Source organism: Filicampus tigris, chromosome 8, assembly GCF_054856515.1.
Source record: "Filicampus tigris isolate MCC_2025a chromosome 8, RoL_Ftig_1.0, whole genome shotgun sequence".
In the NCBI taxonomy this organism is placed as follows: domain Eukaryota; kingdom Metazoa; phylum Chordata; class Actinopteri; order Syngnathiformes; family Syngnathidae; genus Filicampus; species Filicampus tigris.
This window is the reverse complement of record NC_141224.1, coordinates 11242056-11256566: the sequence shown is the minus strand read 5'-3', so window position 1 is coordinate 11256566 and position 14511 is coordinate 11242056. Positions and strand designations below refer to the sequence as shown.

Genomic DNA, 14511 nt, shown 5'->3' with positions numbered 1-14511 from the left:
GGTGAAGGGCACGTGAGTTGTCACTTCCACAGCTCGCGCCACTCTTGGCTCCACGCCAAGTGGAGGAAGAAGAGTCTTTCATGGACACGCCACTCCAGAGACTGCATACTGGAGCGCACTCCAAAGCACTCGCTTAGCCCTTGTCCTCCGTGGAGTGCGAGCGCTCTAATTCAAGTGAATGAGCAATTGGTAAATGGCGATGAGTGTGAAATATTTCTGATGATGTTCAGGTGGCTTGTTCTGGAGGAGGATGAGCACACTGAAAGTGTTCAATGTATGCACACAAACGAATGGCAAGTTAATGGGGAAAAAATGAAAACTGCGTCCAATATTTAACAATTATTCTAAACAGCTACAGAACTACAGTAAAACCATACATACAAAGAATTCACAGTCTTTCACTTATTCCAATTTTGGTATGGAGTAGTTAAGTCCATTCATTAGTTGACTAATCGACTAAGTCAATTTATTAGTCGATTGGTCAACTAATCGACTAATAAATAGACATACCTACTCCATACCAACATTTAAAGCTTGAAACGTTTTTTCATTCCAGATGCCTAGCACATTTTGAATGTGTAGATCGAATTCTGCTTTTGCGCCAAACATCATTGAGTATTGCGTTTGTGGATGGCTGCAGAACCACACTAGTTCACAGAGACAAGCATGGTAGCAATTTTTTTTAAAAATCGAATTGAATCGAAAATTGGGAAGTTAAAATCGAAAATCGAATCGAATCGTGGCTTTAGTGTATCGTTACAACCCTAATGTCTTCACGACAAATCGGTCTGTGGCGCAAAAAAGTTGATGACCTCTGCGATGTGAGAAAAAATATTCATGATGTCATCGATTAATGGACTTTGACGACTTTCATTACAACACAGTCGATCGAATACATATGTAATGTACACAGATGAAAACCTGCTTCGGAGCATTCTTGACCTCAGACTGGGGTAACGGTTCATCTTTCGGCAAGACAGTGACTCTAAGCACACAGCCAAGATATCATTAGAGTGGCTTCGGCACCACCCTGTCAATGTCCTTGAGCTGCCAAGCCAGAGCCCAGACATGAATCCGATACGGAACGCTTCCGGAGAGATGTGAAAATGTCTGTGCGCCGACGCTCCCCAGGGAAACTGATCGAGTTTGGTGGTGCTGCTAAGAGGAACTCCATAAAGTTAAGTGCACCAAACTTGTGGCATCATATTCAAAAAGACTGCAGGCGGTAATATTGTTGACAAAGGTACATCAACAAAGTATTTAGCAAAGGCTGCAACTGATGTCCATTATGTTTTTTTTGTAATACATTATGTAAAACTAAACTTCTTTTCCAAACAGTACCTGTCATTTTGGAGTACGATGGTTGTGTGAAACGTTCTCGTGTCTGTGAATTGTGAATACTATCACTGGTACCCTCCTGTGGCGGTTGTGGATCACAATAAACACAAAAAGAAGCACAGCATTCAATCCTCGTACCAGCTTTTGTTCGACTCTTGAAGCATATTTTCCCTGAGATTCCGCATTGTATGATTACAGGGCGCTCGGATTTGAATTTTTCATGCCGGGTATCGTTTTGCTACAGTATTCGAACAATCCTCACTGGCTCTCCCGATGCAACTAAACCACATGCAAGGCCTTCTGACGCCATCCAATAATCAGACAGCTGACCTTTCTTAATGAAGCAATATTGTGATTGATGATAATCTTCCTGGTAATCCGTGCATGGTTCTGAATGCGTGCTACAGCAAAATATATGTCCCCTGTATGCCCCCTCCAAAACAATAATTATGACCAACAATGCTTGTAAAGACTTGGAGCAAACATGCCTTTGAAGTATTGTGGTCCTGTCTTCTTTGCCAGACGTAAAGACCCCATAGTAAAAAGTAATTGCTATTGTTTGTGTCTATTCTGTGAATTCAAATAGCATACATATAAATTAAAAAACAAACAAACATAACTCAGACACCAGTTGATCTTGAAGGCAAGTGTTATAGAAAATGGATTGATGGAAGGAGACCAAAAGAATTTTTCAACACGATGCATGTAAAGTTCGACACCGCTGCAAAGCACAACTCCAATGGTAAACACACTGTAAAAACAGTTGGGTTAAAAATAACACAATTTGGGTCAAAAACGGACCGATACACAAATTGGATGGATTTGACCCACTTCCTTGCATTGTTTTGTACAAAACAGCCAATTTTTGGGTTGTGTTATACAAAACTACCCAGCTTTGGGGTTGTTTTCTGCAAAAACAACCAAGAAAGTGGGTCAAATTGTGGATCGGTCCATTATTGACCCCAAATGGTGTTATTTTTAACCCAACAGTTTTTTGGAGTGCATATTCCTTTGAAACCTCCCTGACCTGAGCACTATTCAATTTCAGATGACCTAATGTTATGAGTACATCCCTTCTTGAGAAGCTAACATGAAGTTGTTTATTTACCAGCTTGTTTTGTGTTGTCTAAACACAGCGGGATGAGCTAACTCCCTTTAGCTTGTCAACGGAAAAAAGAAGATGCGAGCATGTGCGTCTGATTGGGACGAGACCCAAAAGCGAGCGAGTGAGAGGCTCCGCGTTGACAGGACGAGGTGTCATGTACTTATTCAAGTTTAACAAGACGCCAACTATCAACGGCGCATCCATCTTTCTTTCTTTAACTGTCCCCGCGACGTGTCCGTATCTTCATGTATCCCCCCCCCGGAACATATTGTGCATATTCAGTTGCCTCTTTGGTATTCCCGCGCGCGTGGCCGCCAACCCGGCATCGCCACTGGACTTCATCACTCGTGATTCGGCGCGGCCGGGATTACGCCAGCATTCCCCCGCCACGCTGTCATGATGTAAAATCAGCCCAGGCCAAGTGTCTCTCTCCTTTGGGCTGTGAGAGTAGTTGCTGATGTGTTTCTTGGCGGAAGATCCAGACAGGATGAGCGTATTACCGAAGCCTGTAAGAATCAGGAAGATATCTTCGAGGATACTTGGAATTCCTTGTGGAAATGTTTCGGTCTGACACAGAAGGTGAACTACAGTCCAGCCAAGTGAGCGTTTGAAGCGGCGAGAGAAGGAGAGGTGAGCGTTGCGGCGGTTGTCTCCCAACAACCAACACCCCGCCCCCCTTCCGTGCTCTCGTCCTTTTGAGGCCGAAGCCAGCTGGATCTCCTCACAGGTTTAGAATTATGGGACAGTTATTCGGGGAAGCCTATTATGGTATGAGGACACAACACGTTGCACTCCTCACGCACACACACACACACACACACACATACACGCACACATCAATAGGGGGCGATTACGACACAGCGGGTGATAGGAATCAGGCTTTTCCAGCGTTATCGGGCCAGGAAGTGATGATGCAGTGCATTCCGGGGATAGCTAAGTGGTCAGGTTTGCTCCTCGCTTTGGACACGTGCGGCAAATATTTACCTAAAAGCAGCTTGGGCTGCAATAAAACTAAATCTTGGGTTTGCTTTTACACTCGTGAAGTCATGCCGGGGAAATAAGAAACTCGTGTAGAGATGAAAGGAATGCAGACGAAAATGGAAGAGAGTGACAAAGGCAAAATTAGTCATACCAGTGACACACATTGCGTCTATTTGCTAAAAAAAAAAAAAAAAAAGCAAAAAACTTACTGGCCACACAGAACAACATCAGCAGTTAGTTCAAAACATTCTGGTTTTCTAACTGAGGTCATTTTTATATCACTCATTCTAGATTTCTAAGTCAGTGTATGACGTCTAAGCCCAGAGATGCTCTCCAATGCAAATTTTTGAACTTTTATGAATTCAGGGGTCACTTTATTAAGTAGAACTGCACATTCCTACGGGATCCACTAAAAGAGCTACATCGAAATACGAGCCATTATAAAAACTTCAGAAAAACTAGATAACAGTGGGCGAATGATATCTACACAAGGGAAGATCATCGCAAGCAAATTTTTTTTGTTTTGTTTTTATTTTCAGGAAAAAAAAAAATCTTTTTGTAATCGATTAATTCAGCGTACATCGTTTTTAAGCAGTTAATGTGCAAGCAGTATTTTGCTCACAGACACACAATTACACATGTGCATGGCTAGTCACAGGCATTTTCTTCTGACAATACATCTGCGCTGCAAGTTAGTAAATCTCCCTTAGTCCCCTTATGGTTTGTTTTAAATCATAACATATGTTTGTTTCCCACTTGCGGAAAGACAAGCACGCTCTTAAGCCTTTGTTGCTTTCCTCCTGATCCCAAACTTTTTTTTTTCTCTCTCCAGGAAAAAAAAACAACCAAATCAATGTTCCACTTCCACAAAGTAATGGAAAGAATCCTTCCGCTGTCGACAGTTCCCAACAGTGACCCGTTAGGGACAATAGACACATTCACTTGCAGCTAGCTCAACAACTACCGTGGCTTCTGCAAAATGTGAAAGGATTTTAAAGTGATGGTCATATTACCAGTTATTTAACCCATTTTCACCTGACCCCTCACCGTTATGAGTCAATACCACCGTAAGGTACTTTTGAGATGTCCCCATATCACGAAAATAACTCTGAGATTTTCCATTAAACTCCATATTTATTGTATGAAAATATCAGAGGATTTCTTCAAGGGGCAGTTATTCCACAATGACAGGGTGGACAGTAATTGATCAAAATGACGTTGTTGTGGACAATTACAGCGCAGTGTGTGGAACATGCCAACATTATGCACATCCAATGAAAAAAAATAAAATAAATGAAGGAAACACATTTTGAAGCAAGTTAAGCAGCAAAATGCACTCGTTTTTAGCCATCTCTGGGGGGCGGCCATTTTGTCTTCTGTCGACTGAAAATGACATCACAACTGCTCACAACGACCAATCACGGCTGAGCTCTTTTCTGAATCTGAGCCGTGATTGGTCGTTGTGAGCAGTTGTGATGTCGACAGAAGACAAAATGAGATGGCTAAAAACGAGTGCGTTTTGCTGCTTAATTTATATTCCACAAACGCAAAATTAATCAGAATGCCGTGTTTCAACTAGTGGGCCTGCTGGGAACATATTCTTGAAAAAAATATGCTTGGGTTGACTTCCGCTTTAAGAGACTTATCAGTGTATTGGTATGTGTGCAAATGTTTGGCTCCTTAAAATAAGGCCTCAGAGTTTCATTATCACGCAACATTTTCATCATACTGTAACTGATCTCTTCAGACAAGGCTCTTCATAGTAATCTTGACCCATACATCACATCTCTTTTGGCGACCTGTGATGACACCTCCATTATTAACTCATTCACTGCCACTGACGTATTTATTAGTCTTTTCACAGTCCAGCCATTTAATCCCACAAATTTATTTACATTTTTTTTCAATTTTTTTCAAACGTTAAGGTAAAAGAGGGTCTGAAAACGTGTGGCATCGAATGAGTTAACCCGTCCTGGTCTGTCATCTCCAAAAGTGGGCACAATTCTGAAACCCACGTCTAACAAAGCCCATGACACAACTGTGCGACGATTCTCTGCTGCTAACAAAGGAGCATTCAAATGTGTTTAATGGTTTGATCTCAAAATGACCCAACGATAATTCATTGTGTTTGCCTGTGTGTGATATCTGTCACTTTGATGCTCCCAGCGCTATTATAACGAGCATACGGTTGATGTCACACACGGCTCATATTAAGCCAATGGCGCTTTGTGCGCCTTAATGCGACTGTGTAAAGTTGCGTGTCTCCATCTTGTTGTGAGCATGCAGGCAAAATGTGCGATCGGATGCTTTTGTGCGCGTTTCCGGCAACACAACACAACGACAGCTCAAGTGTTTCGCTGGCGTTTTTAATGTCCGATCACGGGCACTTAGTCAGGGAGGGAACGCGGCAAAGAATTGGACTCGGGGCAATAACCGGAGGTGTTTTGGCATCCTCATCTCGCCTCATCGTCCGCCTTTATTGTGTGCGTACCCTCAAGTGACTTTGCGAACCTTCTGCTGCCCAGAGAGGAGGCATCCAGCTCGCTCAATAAGCGCCATTCATGACTCACACTGTAGACAACGACACAACTAGACATTGTGCTTTCATACATTTGTGCCTCTGTCACACTGAACAAGATGTGAGAAAGTCACCCAGTTTGAAACAAATCCCATTTTCGCATATTCGCTAAAGGAAGGGAAACTATAGGCACAATAAGAGGTTTCAGTGCGACTCTGCTGTCTGAAGAATTGAAGTCAAAGTGCCAACGATGATACCCTCACATCACTGCTAGAATAAGATCCACAAGCAGGCAGATAGCTAACCTGGCAAGCACGCGTGCGTGTGCGCGCGTGTGCGTGCATGTGTGTGTGTGTCCGCGAGCCCTGGGCTGCTCCCTGAGGGATACTTGCGTCTCGTCTGTGAGTCACAGGCAGAGTCTGTGTCTGTGTTTGAGTCCATCAGAACAAATCAGCTTCAACATCCCCTGCTTTACCTCGGGCGTGCGCGCACGCACACGCCCGCACAAACACACTTGCATTGTACATGCTGAGACATCCCCAGGGCGATGTGCTATCCCCCTCCCCGCTGCCCCCCTCCAGCTGAAACCTCTTCTCCTCACTTTCCCTGTCATCCATGCCGGACCACGGCAAGCATATGTTGTTCACTCCCACAGCCGAGATTTTTTTCACCACCCTCCGCATTATACACTCCCTTTGTTATTTGTTGTTATTTTACTCCAATTCCCCTCTGTTGTCGATCAAAGAAGGCCCATCATAAATAGAGGTTTGATTGTGCGTCTGCAAGTTGTTGAAGTGCCTCCTGCAGCAAGAGTGATTGATACACTTTACAGCCAGCAATTTTGCCTTGTGTCAGGAAAATCCATTAAGGCTCATGTTGGGGCGATATGCAATGCAAGAGAAGAACAAAGATGAGATTATTAATTGTTTGAATCAATGTTTTCCTTTCTCAGAAGTGAAATATAAACAGCTTGATCCAACTGTGGGGAGAAGATGAAAGCCATGCTGGCTGGTTTTGTTTGGGGTCTCGTGAGCATGTACATCTTTCAACCAAAACGCTGAACATCCTATGGTAATATACGAACACTATAATGTGGTAATACACTTTCTCCGTTTTTGCAGTACCGATGGGTGAAAATCTGCAATTATACCTTTTTTGAGAAAACTGTTTTTCAAATCATTTTGACCCCCCACACGTACACATGCTTTAAATAAACAAACATATTAAAACGCACTTAAACTTATTACGACGTAAAAGTATTCGTTAGTGCCTGCTCTCCAAATAAGACGCCAGGTGTGCTTGCTTCAAGCTGTTTGTCACTCCCATTTGAGGTTAACTGTGAAATTGGCACATAAAACAAGCAAATTCAACCCTGCATATTCAAACACCAAGAAAGAAAATCAAAACGCCATTAGGTGGGCAAATGGAAATTAGCATAGATGCTACTTTGACACAGAGAAGCAACACATACAAACACGGTATATGACAATACTCACAGGCATCCTGTAAAAAAATGTTATATATATATATATATATATATATATATATATATATATATATATATATATATATATATATATATATATATATATATATGTGTCAAGCGATTACATTTTTAAAACTAATTAATCGCAAAATTGTTTATAATTGATCGCTTAGTCGGTTAATCATATTTTTCAACTACAATTTTTTACGAAGCTTGGAACCGATATTTACTTGAGTAAAATCTTGAAATGAATGTGGAAAAAAAGTAGATTTCAATTCAAAGACTGTTCTAATAGCTTTCTTTGATCCTTGAATACGATTCTTTTCCTGTAATATACAACAATTGAAGGATACACCAAAGACGTACAACTAATATGGTATTTGAATTTGGCTTTGCAAAGTGTGAAAATTATTTTGGATTTCTCCAATGAGCCATCAAGCTACTTTTTAAAGTAAAACTACGGAAAAGTCCGTCTTTGCGACAGTGACTCTCTTCTAAGTTTGGCTGCACAGTGAGCAGAGGTCAGCTGCTACAGGAAGTAAATAAAACTGAGTTAACTCAGTTAATTTTTTTAATGCGTTATGAAATTTAAATTAATCTCAGTTAGTTACTCAATAGTTAATGCTTTCATTTTGACAGCCCTAATAGTTATTTATTTATTTATTTATTACTGGAGCGCGGGAGTTGGGAATTGCTTCAAAATCTGCGATATAGTTAGGGTAACACAGTAATATGCTGATAGTCAGGACATGACACCAACAGTTTTGTTGTGACTACTGTATTTGTGACTTTCTGTCTGTGTGTGTGTGCGTTTGCCTGTGTGTGAATGAGAGACATCAACCATACCCACCACGGCACATCACACGAAAAAGGGGAAAGGACATGGCACTCAATCATGCCGCCTGAGATGAGCGTCCGAAAATGTGTATGATTGTCACGAGAATAAAAGAGACTAGAAAAGCCCTACAGATGCTCACCGCACAAGCGAGTGTTAGACAAGAGCCCCTGCATGGACGTGTGTCCTTGTTTGGAGTGCGCCTCATTGATGTGTGTTGTGCAATGAAGAGCCTCTCAGAAAATATCCACACGCAAGCACATACTCTCCAAATTGGTGTCAATGATTTGTTAGTGGAAGAAAAATGAGCGTGTGTTCGGTGGGTGAAAGCGGCTCCCCAAGATCTTTCCTTTCGTTGATTGTTTGGCATCGATAATAATAATGTTCAAAGTGTAGACATCTGTGACTATTCCTGGCAGCCAGTCAGGAGTTTTATACGAGTTCTATGCAGGGGAAAGTGTCTTAGCCTCAAGGTTAAGCCCGGAGTTTCCGGTTTTTCCTCGCTGCAACTCTGCTGACTGGGTGGAAGTCGCTTCTGGCTTCATCCACGCCTCGGTTGACTCACCAGGCAGACAGGGTGTTTGTTCACAAACGTAGCAAGGGGGGGGGGGGGGGGTATCCTTTGTGCGTATGAGGTGTTCTCCTGGTGCGCTGGCACAGTGCCACTTGAGAACTTTAGAGAAAGGAAACACTGGGATTGCCTGGCCAATCCATCCACTAATAATTGGATCAGCATGTGTCCGATGAGGCCCAGGCCACAAACTAATGTCCTAATTGGATTAGTGAGTGCGGCTGTGTATGGGTGTGTGTGTGTGTGTGTGTGTGAGGGCTTCCCTGGCTTACCGTGTGTATAGTAAAACTGCTGGAGTCAGACGTGCGTGCAACGTCACTTGCTAAGACACATGTCCGGTGGCCCTTGTGACCGATGACAGGTGTTTTCCTGCCAAGCAGGAGATTCCGTCAGCAACACGAGGGCAACGTCACTAAAAAAGAACTGCAAAAGACACAGAGAGAACCAAGTTGATAATGAGTCTGGAAAGACGGAAAAAAAAACCAAAAAAAAAAAACGGTTGAAAATAGACCGCCTATTATCAAGATTACATAATTTACAAAGCAGTGCCAACTGCCATGTGTTGTATTACTACTTCACTGGGAGGATTTATGGTTTTTAAAATTATTTCTACTCTGTGCTGTTTTTTTATTAAGTGAGACCAAAAGAAACATAAAATGGAATTTCAATGGAATGTATTCCATAAAGGAAAATTGGTTGACTATCAATAGTTTTCTATTGCAAAATAATTATTCTGAAAAGAAATAATGGAAATGTTTTAGGGTCAAACTGTCAGTATCGCAAAGCCTTTGTTAACCGTACAAGCCACTAACTGCAGTTCTTTGTTTACATTTGAAATTCAGCTACTGCAGCCAGCGCGAGTGACGTCGTTCATGCTGTGGTTGTGGTCTTACAATTTCAGCATTCCGGCTCTACTTTAATAATATTGCTCTCTCCCTTATCTACAAACAACTTCACACGACATATAAACAGCGCAACGAGGGAGAATAAAACTCGGAACTTCATGTATGATAAATGCCAATGTAAACTCTTTTATTTTTTGTTCATTTTCAATCTTTTCTACAGCTCGTTGTGGTTGTTTTTAAAGTGCTCTATGAATAAAGCTGAGAGTGTTTTTATAAAGATGTGAAAAGAGTAAAATAAACATCTATTTTGAACATGCTTAACTGTGAAACAATATAAAACGTGAGATCAATAAAATACTCTGCTTTAACAACTGAAGGCATGTATGGTTTTACTGGAGTCTATTTTTCGACCGAATTTTAGTACAACTTCAGGGACACTCAACTTTACAATTTCCACTGTAAATTTGAATTAACTGCATTGTTAACAGTGTGATGGTAAGACGTGAAAATAACGGAACAATAGATTTTGCTTAGCGTGAGGCAACAGTGAATTGTTTATAAATTGCATATTATATCACCATGCTTTTAAAATTGAACCGTTATACGACTTCACAATTGTCATTTAAGTTGATGCTTTGACAGTCGGAAACAGTTAATATTGCTCAGATGTAAAATGAATGCGTGTGAATGTATTTACAAGCCATTAAGCACATTACTTCTCAGACGGTGCCGTGAGTGTCTCTGCTCACTAAATGAGATATAATTATTTTTGACTATACAGAGTGCAGACACATTTGACGTGATCAGCGGTGGCCCCATGGAACCTTCATACACCCAACAATTCAGAATACATACAGGTAGTAAAACTCTACATTCGCACAAAACCTGGGGGATTGAGCGCAACCGGCATCACCTCAGTTCAGCGAGCGTGAAAAGGATTCAGTCTGCAGCTGGATTCATATATTGATAAAATGATATTGATAAAAGTTGCTTGACATTTACGGGCTCAAACTGTTGCCAAAGATTGGTATTTTCATGATTTCCTATGTGAAACTGTTTGACATAGTGATATAATGTGACTAAAGAGACGCATGGAATGCCGAATGAAATGGTAGACCACCATGCCTCAAATCAGGAAATTGATTATCAAGTAGATCTCAAGCGCCTAAAAAAAGAAATGTTCAAAAATCAGTCCCTAAGGGAAATTCCAATTTACACTGTTTACAATATTCACACACTGTCCGTTCCCCCAACCCCAAACAGGTTGAAGGGACTGCCACCCATAAGGTTCAAGAATCATAATCCACCGTTTTCAGTATTGTGGTTTACTGGTTAGTAATTAAGTACATTCCAAGCACATCTATCAAAGTAAACTATCATTACACTCTGATAAATGGATGTGCGGATCGTATGCATTTTTGCAGCGGTTGACAGGTTAAAATGCATGGATGCACATCTTCTGTGGCTGCCAACAGACGTGCACGCCATAGGATGAATAAACAACTGAAAGAATGGCTTAAGGCACAAAATGAAGTCAATGACTCTTTTTATGTACCGGCGATCTCTGTATGAATATTTCCGAAGGGACAGGCTTTCCCTTTCATACACAGTACAACTAAACTTCTGTTAATTAACGCGTAGGAAATGGGGCCCGTGTGACCGTTGTATCAGTCATCGATTTTAAAACCCTAAAAAAAAAGAAAAAAAACACGTAAAGTCAAGCATGCACAAAATTCTGTGAAAGAGACTTTGTGCCTAAGCTTATATTTTCTCTAATGCGTAGCATTAAGCTAACCAGCGACAGCCAATCCACAAAGTTATGCCACCTGTAAGTAGAAAATGGAGGGAACTACATCTTTGTTACCTTTCACCAGACAAAATACAAAAACAAAAAAAGTCAGAATCTACTTTGGTCCAGTGTTTGCATGTGTGGGTGTGTGACTGGGGGCTGGGATGCTGAATGTGCCAATCCATAAACCCCATCGACAGAAAAACTACTGTTCCTCAACCGGAAAGAGCATTGGAGGAGAAACACTCAAACTGGATGTCCTCAGAGCAGTTCAAACACACAATACACACACGCAAATACACACGCGCTCACAGCAGGCAGCCGCAGATGTCAATACTGAATTTGGGCAACAGAAATATTTAGCTATGCACCGAGTGGGAGCCAGAGAAAAAGTAATAAAAACTTACTCAAGAAATGTCTAAACTTCACTTGTGCTACTGTTTTAATGATCTTTTAACAGTTACACTGACAGTGTAATGTAAGGAAGCATTTAGTCACCACAATTGCTCAAAGATGATTAAAAGCATATGCAGACCTAATTGTTGCTGAAACTCATCTCTCAGCTTGGCTTGAAAAATTGAAATAGTCTCGTACCGGTACTTAAAGCGGAAGTCAACCCAAACATGTTTTCCCAGAATAAGTTCTATGCAGGCCCACTAGTTGAAATAAGGCATTCAGATTAATATTATGTTTGTGGAATATAGGTTAAGCAGCAAAATGTACCCACTTTTAGCCATCTCAGGGGGCGGCCATTTTGTCACTTCAGTCGACTGAAGATGGCATCAAAGTTGCTCAGGGCTCAGACAACAACCAATCACGGCTCACCTGTTTTCTGAAGCTGAGCCACGATTGGTCGTTATCTAAACCCCGAAAGACTTCGATGTGATCTTCAGTCGACAGAAGTGACAAAATGGCCGCCCCCTGAGCGAGCTAAAAATGGGTGGATTTCTCATGTTACACAAACGCAATATTAATCTCAATGCCGTGTTTAGACTAGTGGGCCTACATTGAACATATTCTGGAAAAAAATATGTTTGGATTGACTTCCTCTATAAGAAATCCACTTTATCTGCTCTCACACATCATGAAGGCAATGGGTAGACTGCTTCTGGCCCACCTAAAACGGGGGGTGAAGCCCGCTCTGGATCCTTTGTGCTACAGAACCTGGATTATGTCCGAGGTTTCTTCTTTTTTCTTTACCTCAATTGCCAAGTGTTTGCTCATGTGGTTCAGTTGGTTTTCTTATATACTTCATGAACATAATGTATTTGAAGAAAGAGAAATAAAACTGATATCTATCCATCCATCCATCCATTCATCATTCCAAAATATATATTAAGTGAAGACTCTAAATTGTCCACAAGTATGAATGGTTGTTTGGCTATACAATATTTTGCTTTGCGATAGGGCTACCCGCGAGCCTAACGAGGACAAACTACTAAAGAAAATAGATGAATTGTTTGTGTCACTTTCAAGTTATTTCTATGAACTTTGTGTGACAAGTGAACATACAGATGATTGCAGACAAATGGCGCTTTATTAATGGTAATAGGGGAGCTTCAAAGACTGATTTTCCCAGGGGTTGGCTCTCAGGAATATACTGCACTTGAATAAGCGGCAGAAAATGTAACCACTGAGCGTACTATTTGCAAAGATTGCTCCTCATTGTGTGATCGCGCATGTGAGGGAATGTATAGGTTGAAGTTTCAAGTACTGCATGTGGCTGGTTTCCGCAAATCTGTCGTGGCATATTGATTAAACATGCAGAGCCTCCCTCTAGGCACTAGCCAACTGTGGGGAATGTAAAGTCAAGGCCTCGTCTGGAGATCACAATTAAGACTTCATGCATATTAGATTTTAATAAGGTTACGGGGCAGAAGTCCAAGTCAAGGTTACCATGACCACAATGCCGGCAGCGAGTACCACATAAGTGAATGACTGTCTAAAATAAATACTGGTGAATTATGCCTTAAAGTGGAAATCAACCCAAACATATATTTTTTTCAAGAATATATTCCTAGCAGGCCCACTAGTTGAAACACAGCATTCAGATTATAATATTGTGTTCGTGGAATATGAGTTAAGCAGCAAAATCCACCCGTTTTTAGTCATTTCAGGGGGCGGCCATTTTGTCACTTCCGTCGACTGAAAATGACATCACAGCTGCTCAGGGCTCAGGTAATGACCAATCACGGCTCAGCTTCAGAAAACAGGTGAGCCGTGATTGGTCGTTACCTGAGCCACGCCATGTCTTTCGCTTGCTCAGTTTCTATTAGCTTCCGGAGATAACAGAAACGCGTATACTGACGTCCCAGACATGCGCGGTAAACACCGCTTGTTCCAAAATTTCGGAATAAGTGTTTTCACGCGTGCCGATCGGATTAGCAATCGACATAAAACACCTTTCTCATTTGGAATAAAATCTTGATCGGAATGGGTTTGATCGGGTCAGAATATTCCGAATGAGGTGTGCACGTGAAGCATTTTTATTCCAATCGGGCATTTAATCCGAATAAATGTCTCCATGTAAACATAGCCATTTTGTCTCCTTAGACAGTGCAGGGCTATTTGTACTTGTAATGTTCAAACCATCTGTTTTTATTGGCTCTTCTTTTGAATTTTCATCCATTCATATGATCCACTCTGACAATAAAGGATTCCATCAAAACAGGTGACCGTATTATACACAAGTATGAAGAAAAAGAATGCTTTTTAAAGGGGATTTTTTTTTTTTTGGGGGGGGGGGCGTATTGTACACGGCGGCATGTTATTCACAGGATTTCATGATACTTAAACTTCGCAGCAAGCTGAGAACTCTTAACACTCACCCACATGAAAAGTTACGCACTCACAAGTTTACAACCATCTCAGTTACGCACTTCCATTGCCATCAAGCTGCAGGGCTGAACCAATCAGCAGGGGAAGGGCGATGAAAGAGGAAGTTGGTGTGGTCACACAGTGTGTGCTCATCATCCAGCACTGACAGAAATAGCTCTGTCAGTAAGTAAACAACACATCCAATTCATTAAAAAAAAAAAAAAAA

General features: G+C 41.4%; 1 long non-coding RNA gene across 3 annotated transcripts in view; it reads right to left on the bottom strand.

The window, feature by feature from the left end:
• LOC147143680 (uncharacterized) overlaps positions 1–14511 on the bottom strand; it is a 63707-nt gene that overhangs the window by 27790 nt on the left and 21406 nt on the right. For all 3 annotated transcript variants that reach the window (XR_015087736.1, XR_015087734.1, XR_015087735.1), the window contains exon 4: positions 9107–9257. This is a non-coding gene — a long non-coding RNA (uncharacterized LOC147143680). The remainder of the gene's footprint in view (positions 1–9106; positions 9258–14511) is intronic.